Source organism: Sebastes umbrosus, chromosome 6 (assembly GCF_015220745.1).
Source record: "Sebastes umbrosus isolate fSebUmb1 chromosome 6, fSebUmb1.pri, whole genome shotgun sequence".
NCBI lineage: Eukaryota > Metazoa > Chordata > Actinopteri > Perciformes > Sebastidae > Sebastes > Sebastes umbrosus.
This window is the reverse complement of record NC_051274.1, coordinates 35,961,824-35,972,088: the sequence shown is the minus strand read 5'-3', so window position 1 is coordinate 35,972,088 and position 10,265 is coordinate 35,961,824. Positions and strand designations below refer to the sequence as shown.

At 45.2% G+C, this 10,265-nt stretch overlaps 1 protein-coding gene across 1 annotated transcript in view; it reads left to right on the top strand.

The window, feature by feature from the left end:
- Nucleotides 1-981: 981 nt before the first annotated feature.
- oprl1 (opiate receptor-like 1) overlaps nucleotides 982-10,265 on the top strand; it is an 88,664-nt gene continuing 79,380 nt past the window's right edge. Inside the window, exon 1 of the mRNA XM_037772415.1 lies at nucleotides 982-1,324. The gene's annotated coding sequence lies outside the window, so the exon portion shown is untranslated. The remainder of the gene's footprint in view (nucleotides 1,325-10,265) is intronic.

The following is a 10,265-nucleotide window of genomic DNA, read 5'->3' as shown; positions in this document are numbered from 1 at the left end:
CAGAGACAGAGAGAGAGAGAGAGAGAGAGAGAGAGAGACAGAGAGAGACAGAGAGAGAGAGAGAGAGAGAGAGAGAGAGAGACAGAGAGAGACAGAGAGAGAGAGAGAGAGAGAGAGAGAGAGAGACAGAGAGAGACAGAGAGAGAGAGAGAGAGAGAGAGAGAGAGAGACAGAGACAGAGAGAGAGAGAGAGAGAGAGAGACAGAGAGAGAGAGAGAGAGAGAGAGAGAGAGAGAGAGAGAGAGAGACAGAGAGAGAGAGAGAGAGAGAGAGAGAGACAGAGAGAGAGAGAGAGAGAGAGAGAGAGAGAGAGAGAGAGAGAGACAGAGAGAGAGAGAGAGAGAGAGAGACAGAGAGAGACAGAGAGAGAGAGAGAGAGAGAGAGACAGAGACAGAGAGAGAGAGAGAGAGAGAGAGAGAGAGAGAGAGACAGAGACAGAGAGAGAGAGAGAGAGAGAGACAGAGAGAGAGAGAGAGAGAGAGAGAGAGACAGAGAGAGAGAGAGAGAGAGAGAGAGAGAGAGAGACAGAGACAGAGAGAGAGAGAGAGAGAGAGAGACAGAGACAGAGAGAGAGAGAGAGAGAGAGAGAGAGAGAGACAGAGACAGAGAGAGAGAGAGAGAGAGAGAGAGAGACAGAGACAGAGAGAGAGAGAGAGAGGGAGAAAGCGCAGCGCCTGGCTGCATCTTCATCCCAGCAGACCCCTCCTCCTCCTCCTCCTCTCTCTCTTTCTCTCTCTGTGCAGCTGATGCTCTCTCTCTCTCTCTCTCTGTGCAGCTGATGCTCTCTCTCTCTCTCTCTCTCTCTCTGTGCAGCTGATGCTCTCTCTCTCTCTCTCTCTCTGTGCAGCTGATGCTCTCTCTCTCTCTCTCTCTCTCTCTCTGTGCAGCTGATGCTCTCTCTCTCTCTCTCTCTCTCTCTGTGCAGCTGATGCTCTCTCTCTCTCTCTCTCTCTCTCTCTCTGTGCAGCTGATGCTCTCTCTCTCTCTCTCTCTCTCTCTCTGTGCAGCTGATGCTCTCTCTCTCTCTCTCTCTGTCTCTGGTTGAGGTGTGTTTCTCTCCTCTCATCATCATCAGGGTGAATCTGGACGGACTGAAGGAGGTTTGTGATTTTGTCACCGAGCAGCTGAAGACCAGTCGGTGAAGACAGCAGGAGGACATCAGAGACAACTAGCGGAGAGACAGCGAGACGGTGCAGAGCAGCGAGGGGGACAAACAGCAACTTACAGCCGAGGAGTCCTGTCCTCTAGCCGGTCTGTCTGCGGGCTGCGGTCCGGTGTCTCCTCTCCTCTCCGGTCCTCCGGAGCTGCTGCTTCAGCAGAGAGGTGAGATCCTGCAGCCTGCTACAGCAACACAAGCACGTCTACCTGCACGCAGCCTGCATGTGCGTGTATGTGTGCGTGTCTGTGTCCTGCAGCGCCTCAGTGCGCACTGCGTGTGAAAACACGCGTCTGTCCGTCTGCAGTCCGTCACCGTGTTGATGTTCAGATGTTGTTGGGAGGTTGCTGAGAGGTTGTTGGGAGGTTGCTGGGAGGTTGCTGAGAGGTTGTTGGGAGGTTGCTGGGAGGTTGCTGGGAGGTTGTTGGGAGGTTGCTGGGAGGTTGCTGAGAGGTTGTTGGGAGGTTGCTGAGAGGTTGTTGGGAGGTTGCTGGGAGGTTGCTGAGAGGTTGTTGGGAGGTTGCTGGGAGGTTGCTGGGAGGTTGTTGGGAGGTTGTTGGGAGGTTGCTGAGAGGTTGTTGGGAGGTTGTTGGGAGGTTGCTGGGAGGTTGCTGGGAGGTTGCTGAGAGGTTGTTGGGAGGTTGCTGGGAGGTTGTTGGGAGGTTGCTGAGAGGTTGCTGGGAGGTTGCTGAGAGGTTGTTGGGAGGTTGCTGGGAGGTTGCTGGGAGGTTGTTGGGAGGTTGCTGAGAGGTTGTTGGGAGGTTGCTGGGAGGTTGCTGAGAGGTTGTTGGGAGGTTGCTGGGAGGTTGTTGGGAGGTTGCTGAGAGGTTGTTGGGAGGTTGTTGGGAGGTTGCTGGGAGGTTGCTGAGAGGTTGCTGGGAGGTTGCTGATGGTTTCCATAACACACTGGATGGATACTGATGGCACGTGGCGAGGCACCTGAGCGTGCTGTGTTGTTATATGTGCATTCATGTGTGTTTGCTGTGCGCGTGTGGTGCGTTCAAGTGTGTTTCTACTGGTAACTGGCTTCCTCTCATGGTGCATTTGAGTGACAGGTTGCATGTCGGAGAGTGTTTACTGAGAACACCTGCTGTCATTCAGTGTGTGTGTGTGGTGCATTTCTGTTCATGTGCTTTCTTGCAACACTTTCTCATTGTGCTTTTTTACTGCAAGTGTGTGTGTGTGTGTGTGTGTGTGTGTGTGTGTGTGTGTGTGTGTGTGTTACTCTGGTGTTACTACTGAGAGGTCCAGGTCCAGATTAATGAGCGCTCAGATAAAGTCTCTCTGTTTCTGGGAGAACTTCTGAATATCTGTAGATGCATTTTGTTTTAGTTTCCAGGTTTCATATGTGAGTTCTCAGGTAGGTCAGAAGGTGGAGTCAGTTCAACTCACCTGGTGCCCAGATCCACCCTACAGAGCTCCATTTAAACAGTTTCATCATGAAGGGATTCCACAGGCCTGAAAGAGATTAGAGTTTTATTAGAAGCAACTCCTGATGGATGAAACGCAGTCGGCCTGAACCGTCAAAACCAACTCTAATGAAGGCCCTCTATCGTGCCCCTTTATCACACCCCTTTATCACCTTTATCACGCCCCTTTATCACCTTTATCACACCCCTTTATCACCTTTATCACACCCCTTTATCACCTTTATCACGCCCCTTTATCACCTTTATCACGCCACTTTATCACCTTTATCACGCCCCTTTATCACCTTTATCGTGTCTCTTTATCACCTTTATCACGCCCCTTTATCACCTTTATCGTGTCCCTTTATCACCTTTATCACGCCACTTTATCACCTTTATCACGCCCCTTTATCACCTTTATCACGCCCCTTTATCACCTTTATCACGCCCCTTTATCACACCCCTTTATCACTCACCTTTATCATGCCCCTTTATCACCTTTATCGCGCCCCTTTATGTAAAGGTAAAGGGTATTAGATCCCTGTGTTTGTTGATATGGTGAAGGTAAAGGTAAAGGGTATTAGAGAGAGATCAGTGCAGCATGCTAACTGTGCTACATGCAGCAGGGAGATCAGTGCAGTGTACTGTGTCTTTATGTAACCAACCGATTGGACGACCGTGAACCAGCTGAAAGGCTGAAAATAGGCAGAGACTCCGTCTTCCTGCAAAGTTTACCTGAACTGTATGAACTTCTTAACAGCTGTTTGTACTGTGAGTTTCCTCTGGGGGGGGGGGGATTGTTCAACAACATCTGGATGATCTCTTATGTGTATATTAAATATACCATAACAATGATCCAATCCTCTCTGTGGATTTACACAAGATATTTACAGTAGTGGGTTTCTAGTTGACCTCATTGTTCCTCCTCTTTGAGTCTCTATGAGTCTCTTTGTTCCTCCTCTTTGAGTCTCTGTGAGTCTCATTGTTCCTCCTCTCTGAGTCTCTGTGAGTCTCATTGTTCCTCCTCTTTGAGTCTCTGTGAGTCTCATTGTTCCTCCTCTCTGAGTCTCTGTGAGTCTCATTGTTCCTCCTCTTTGAGTCTCTGTGAGTCTCATTGTTCCTCCTCTTTGAGTCTCTGTGAGTCTCTTTGTTCCTCCTCTCTGAGTCTCTGTGAGTCTCATTGTTCCTCCTCTCTGAGTCTCTTTGAGTCTCATTGTTCCTCCTCTCTGAGTCTCTTTGTTCCTCCTCTTTGAGTCTCTGTGAGTCTCATTGTTCCTCCTCTTTGAGTCTCTGTGAGTCTCATTGTTCCTCCTCTCTGAGTCTCTTTGAGTCTCATTGTTCCTCCTCTTTGAGTCTCTCTGAGTCTCATTGTTCCTCCTCTCTGAGTCTCTTTGAGTCTCATTGTTCCTCCTTTTTGAGTCTCTGTGAGTCTCATTGTTCCTCCTCTTTGAGTCTCTGTGAGTCTCATTGTTCCTCCTCTCTGAGTCTCTGTGAGTCTCATTGTTCCTCCTCTTGAGTCTCTGTGAGTCTCATTGTTCCTCCTCTCTGAGTCTCTGTGAGTCTCATTGTTCCTCCTCTCTGAGTCTCTTTGAGTCTCATTGTTCCTCCTCTTTGAGTCTCTGTGAGTCTCATTGTTCCTCCTCTTTGAGTCTCTGTGAGTCTCATTGTTCCTCCTCTCTGAGTCTCTGTGAGTCTCATTGTTCCTCCTCTTTGAGTCTCTGTGAGTCTCATTGTTCCTCCTCTCTGAGTCTCTGTGAGTCTCATTGTTCCTCCTCTTTGAGTCTCTGTGAGTCTCATTGTTCCTCCTCTCTGAGTCTCTTTGAGTCTCATTGTTCCTCCTCTCTGAATCTCTGTGAGTCTCATTGTTCCTCCTCTCTGAATCTCTGTGAGTCTCATTGTTCCTCCTCTCTGAGTCTCTTTGAGTCTCTGTGAGTCTCATTGTTCCTCCTCTCTGAGTCTCTGTGAGTCTCATTGTTCCTCCTCTCTGAGTCTCTTTGAGTCTCATTGTTCCTCCTCTTTGAGTCTCTCTGAGTCTCATTGTTCCTCCTCTCTGAGTCTCTTTGAGTCTCATTGTTCCTCCTTTTGAGTCTCTGTGAGTCTCATTGTTCCTCCTCTTTGAGTCTCTGTGAGTCTCATTGTTCCTCCTCTCTGAGTCTCTGTGAGTCTCATTGTTCCTCCTCTCTGAGTCTCTTTGAGTCTCATTGTTCCTCCTCTTTGAGTCTCTCTGAGTCTCATTGTTCCTCCTCTCTGAGTCTCTTTGAGTCTCATTGTTCCTCCTTTTTGAGTCTCTGTGAGTCTCATTGTTCCTCCTCTTTGAGTCTCTGTGAGTCTCATTGTTCCTCCTCTCTGAGTCTCTGTGAGTCTCATTGTTCCTCCTCTTTGAGTCTCTGTGAGTCTCATTGTTCCTCCTCTTTGAGTCTCTGTGAGTCTCATTGTTCCTCCTCTTTGAGTCTCTGTGAGTCTCATTGTTCCTCCTCTTTGAGTCTCTGTGAGTCTCATTGTTCCTCCTCTCTGAGTCTCTTTGAGTCTCATTGTTCCTCCTCTCTGAGTCTCTGTGAGTCTCATTGTTCCTCCTCTCTGAATCTCTGTGAGTCTCATTGTTCCTCCTCTCTGAGTCTCTTTGAGTCTCTGTGAGTCTCATTGTTCCTCCTCTCTGAGTCTCTTTGAGTCTCATTGTTCCTCCTCTTTGAGTCTCTGTGAGTCTCATTGTTCCTCTTCTTTGAGTCTCATTGTTCCTCTTCTTTGAGGGTCTTTGAGTCTCTTTGAGGGTCTTTGAGTCTCGTTGAGGGTCTTTGAGGGTCTTTGAGTCTCTTTGAGGGTCTTTGAGTCTCGTTGAGTCTCTTTGAGGGTCTTTGTTCCTCTTCTTTGAGTCTCTTTGAGAGTCTTTGAGTCTCGTTGAGGGTCTTTGAGTCTCTTTGAGGGTCTTTGAGTCTCGTTGAGGGTCTTTGAGGGTCTTTGAGGGTCTTTGAGGGTCTTTGTTCCTCTTCTTTGAGTCTCTTTGAGAGTCTTTGAGTCTCATTGAGTCTCTTTGAGTCTCTCTGAGTCTCTTTGAGGGTCTTCAGCCTGTTCAGAAGGTTTGCAGTTCACCTGGAGTTCAGGCCCAGCAGCCGCTTCAATTTCATTGGACAGCATGTGAACGAGCATGTCAGGAGCCAATCAGCTCCTTGGACCGGTTGATTGGTAGATTGGCTCATTAAGTTCTGTAGTCTGGTCTGCTGGTTGTGGTCTGCTGGTTGTGGTCTGCTGGTTGTGGTCTGCTGGTTGTGGTCTGCTGGTTCACTGCAGTGAGTCTGATGCAGTGTGTGTGTGGGATGAAGGAGGTTATATGTATTGTATTGTGTTGTGGGATTATAAAGAGTGTTCTTGTGTGTTATTTGACATGTCTGAGTCTCCTACCATACAGTCAATGAATAGAAGTGTCTGATTCAGTCTGTATGTTGTGTTGTGAGTTATTAATGGTGTGGTATAATGAGTTATTAATGGTATAATGGTACAGTTATTAATGGTATAATGGTACAGTTATTAATGGTATAATGGTACAGTTATTAATGGTGTGGTATAATGGTATAATTATTAATGGTGTGGTATAATGGTACAGTTATTAATGGTGTGGTATAATGGTATAATGAGTTATTAATGGTATAATGGTATAGTTATTAATGGTGTGGTATAATGGTACAGTTATTAATGGTGTGGTATAATGGTATAATTATTAATGGTGTGGTATAATGGTACAGTTATTAATGGTGTGGTATAATGGTATAATTATTAATGGTGTGGTATAATGGTACAGTTATTAATGGTGTGGTATAATGGTATAATGAGTTATTAATGGTATAATGGTACAGTTATTAATGGTGTGGTATAATGGTATAATAATGGTGGTATGTCTGTTAATCTGTGTTCTTCTAGAATCCATATTCACAGAGTAAACCCTTTGAAGCATCGTCTGTTGTATTCTATATAATATAATATAATGATTATAAAGTCTATTCATCAGGAGGTTCAGCAGCTATCTATCCAACGCAGCCTTCTCATTCACTTCAATGAGGTCAGTCATCCTGCTTAAACATCAGACCCTGAACATGAGATGCTCTGGTGGCCGATCAGATACCTGCAAGAGGACCGTACCTTTTAGAGGAGATTCTAGTTTTAGTTTGAACGTTGGGAACAATCCGACTGTAATGATCTGTTTACTGAACAACCTCGTCCGACCGGCTACTTCTCGGCTCACTCATCCTCAGGACCCGGCGGTGTGACGCTGTATTGGTTGTGTTTGTGTCACATATCAAAAAGTGACCGCCCTAACATGTAAGTGCACATTCCTGGTCGAGCACTTTGTACCATGAACGTGTGTTTCTGCTGTTTACCGTGCATCAACACCATGAAAGATGATTATTAAAATCTACTCTCATAATATGATAAACCCATGTGCTGTGATTATGGATCCGTGACTCATATTCTATTGTCCCACTGCAGCGCCTTCACTGTTGCACCACTACTGTTGTTTAAAGTCAGATCTGTTTCCTGCCTGAACGCCCGCAAAGCATCTGTACCGTAAAGTATTATAGCCACTGGGCTGGGCTCAAGTTGATTTCAATGTTTTAGAGTCTTTACGTGGTTTTACGTCTCATTTAAATCCTCATAAATCTAAAGTTATATAATACTATATATCAATGTAAAACAGTTCCTAACACAATACTGAAATACATTTCTTTATTCTGTGTTTACTCCAAACCTGAAGCAAACTATTCACGCATCCACGGGTGACTGCAGTTTTTCAACGAGAAGTTTGTGTGCCGCTGTGTCGCGATAGCCTATCAGCGTTGAGATGACCTTCCTGGTGACGTTGTATTACAGTATACAGTATAGCAGCCGTCTGTGGGCACCCTGAGCTCTACAATAGGACCTCATATCTGTACACATCCTGGATGAAACTCTGTGTATTAATGTGTATGAACAGTAACTGTGATGTTATCTGGAGTGTTGATGGAACAGCTACAATGTTAGCATAGCCCATCTCCATTCAGAGAACAAACATTTTAAAAGCACTTTCTACAAATCCTTCTGATCCTTCTGATCCGTTTATGGCCACTAAATCACAGCAGTGATTATTGTGGCTTCATACTGCCGCAGTAAACCAGATTCATTCAGCCGGCGTGGTTACTACAGGTTACTACCGGTTACTACAGGTTACTACAGGTTACTACAGGTTACTACAGGTTACTACAGGTTACTACCGGTTACTACAGGTTACTACCGGTTACTACAGGTTACTACAGGTTACTACAGGTTACTACCGGTTACTACAGGTTACTACAGGTTACTACAGGTTACTACCGGTTACTACAGGTTACTACAGGTTACTACCGGTTACTACAGGTTACTACAGGTTACTACAGGTTACTACCGGTTACTACAGGTTACTACAGGTTACTACCGGTTACTACCGGTTACTACAGGTTACTACAGGTTACTACCGGTTACTACAGGTTACTACAGGTTACTACAGGTTACTACCGGTTACTACAGGTTACTACAGGTTACTACAGGTTACTGTAGTACAGGTCTAGATACTACAGGTCTAGATACGGTGAATACAGACAGACACCACATGATCTGGGACTTCCACATGTACGAAGCAGGTAAACATAAATGATCCCGCGGTCAAACTGGTGTGAGTAACGTGAGGCGACAGTTTGCTTCATGTTTGGTGTGAACACAGTATAACCTGTCTGAGGAGCTTTTATTTATCACTAATATGTCTCTACTTCTACTGAAGTCAAAGCTGTCCTCTGGTGACTGGAACCAGTGATGAAATGCCACGATGAATCACAGATTATTAATATCATCTGGCATGTGTTCACATCATCGATAACCACACACATGTTCATTTTCAGATTTTTCTGGAACTTTGCTTAAAGAGAGAAACTTCATGCACTGCATTTAATAACATTTCTTCTTTTAGACGAGTGCAAAGAAAACATCCCAAATACACAATCAGGTGTTCATTTGACTACGTTGTTTATTTCTCCTAAATTCACCAACAGTTAGCATTAGATAACTCCTCATTTACATATTTAAATACCACATTTCAGACAACTTGTAATACAACAAATAACTATCTTGATGCCAGTAATGGACTGGGGAAGTGTGATGTGACATCTCTTAGTTAAACATGGTCACCTGTAGTCTCTTAGTTAAACATGTAGTGAATCTGTAAAGGCCGTTTTCCTCCGACTCTGAGCCAGAGATCTCCCCTTCAGTAGCGCTTACATCCCCCAAACTGAAGGCTTTGTTCATATAGCATTGTAGCCTGATTTATAGAACATGTTATTCCTAAAACATGGTTCAAATGTATTTTCTGATTTATGGAGCGATAAAGAGAGAATTCCCTCAGTAAGAACCTTTGACTCAACGGCTTTTTCCAACGACCATCATAACTTCATTACCTGGATAACACTCATTAAACACAGCGTTAGAGGTGTAACAACCACCATAGCTTTCCTACATGCGCCTTGCACCGTGCACCGTGCACTGTTGCAGGCAGTAACAGTAATAAAAACATCAGTGTCATCAGTGCTTCTTTGTCCTCTCACACGTATAGTAGAAGTGGTACGGTGGCCCACCCAGAGTGCCACTGCAGCCTTACATGGACACACTTCAGGCCCCGAGTTTAACTGCTTATTCATCAAAGCTTAGGCAGCCAAAACACACACACACACACACACACACTGCTGCTGCTGCAGAGATCGAACCCGTAAAACAAATCACAGTTGTTGCTTGGATGTGGACGGGTGAAGGAGGAAAGGAAGAAGAGGTGTCAACAGAGAGGGAGGAGGAGGGAAGAGGGAGATATCAGAGCATACAGTATATAACCCATTTGTATTATATATAGGAGATATTAGAGCATATATAACACATATATAACCCATGTGTATTATATATAGGAGATATTAGAGCATATATAACACATATATAACCCATGTGTATTATATATAGGAGATATATATAACACATATATAACCCATGTGTATTTAGCCCCCTGGGAGATTCAGCAGCACAGCAGAGTCCTTTGCTGTTTTGCTTTGATGAATATTCCTGATGAGGCAGAGAGAGAAGGAGGGAGCCTGCTCCTGCTTCTGCTTCTGAGGTGTAGCAGAGTATTGTCTAGTCTGCGTAGCTGAAGCTTGACGTAGTTTAACCCAAAACTCCTAATCTTAGATCTTAGAGGAGCGTTGGGAAGTAGATTGAGCAGCTTCACCTCCAGGCTCAGCACCCTCTTCACTACGCCTGTCCAGTCCAGCATGTTACAGCTCAGCTGCACCGATCCACTTGTTGATCTGATCCTCTATCATAAGACCCCGAGATGCTTCAGGAAGTCCCTCTCAACCTGTGCATACAGCATGTGTTAGCCTGGTTCCAGATCTCTGAATCACTGAATCACTGAATGAAACATGTTAATCCAGTCCAGGTAACGGTTCTGAATCAGGACTTTCAGTATTTGTGCGAGAGTCTTTATTTAGTTAACCTTCCGTACGCTGCTGCTCGTTTACAGCTCGGAGGTGATGAACATTAATTAGGCTGCCACTGAAAAGGTAGAGCTTCTGCTTTCTCAGCCAACAAAAGGTAATTAAACACCTCAGAGTTGGAGGTGTTTTAACCTCGAGTTACTTGCAGACATTGAAAGCTAAACCTA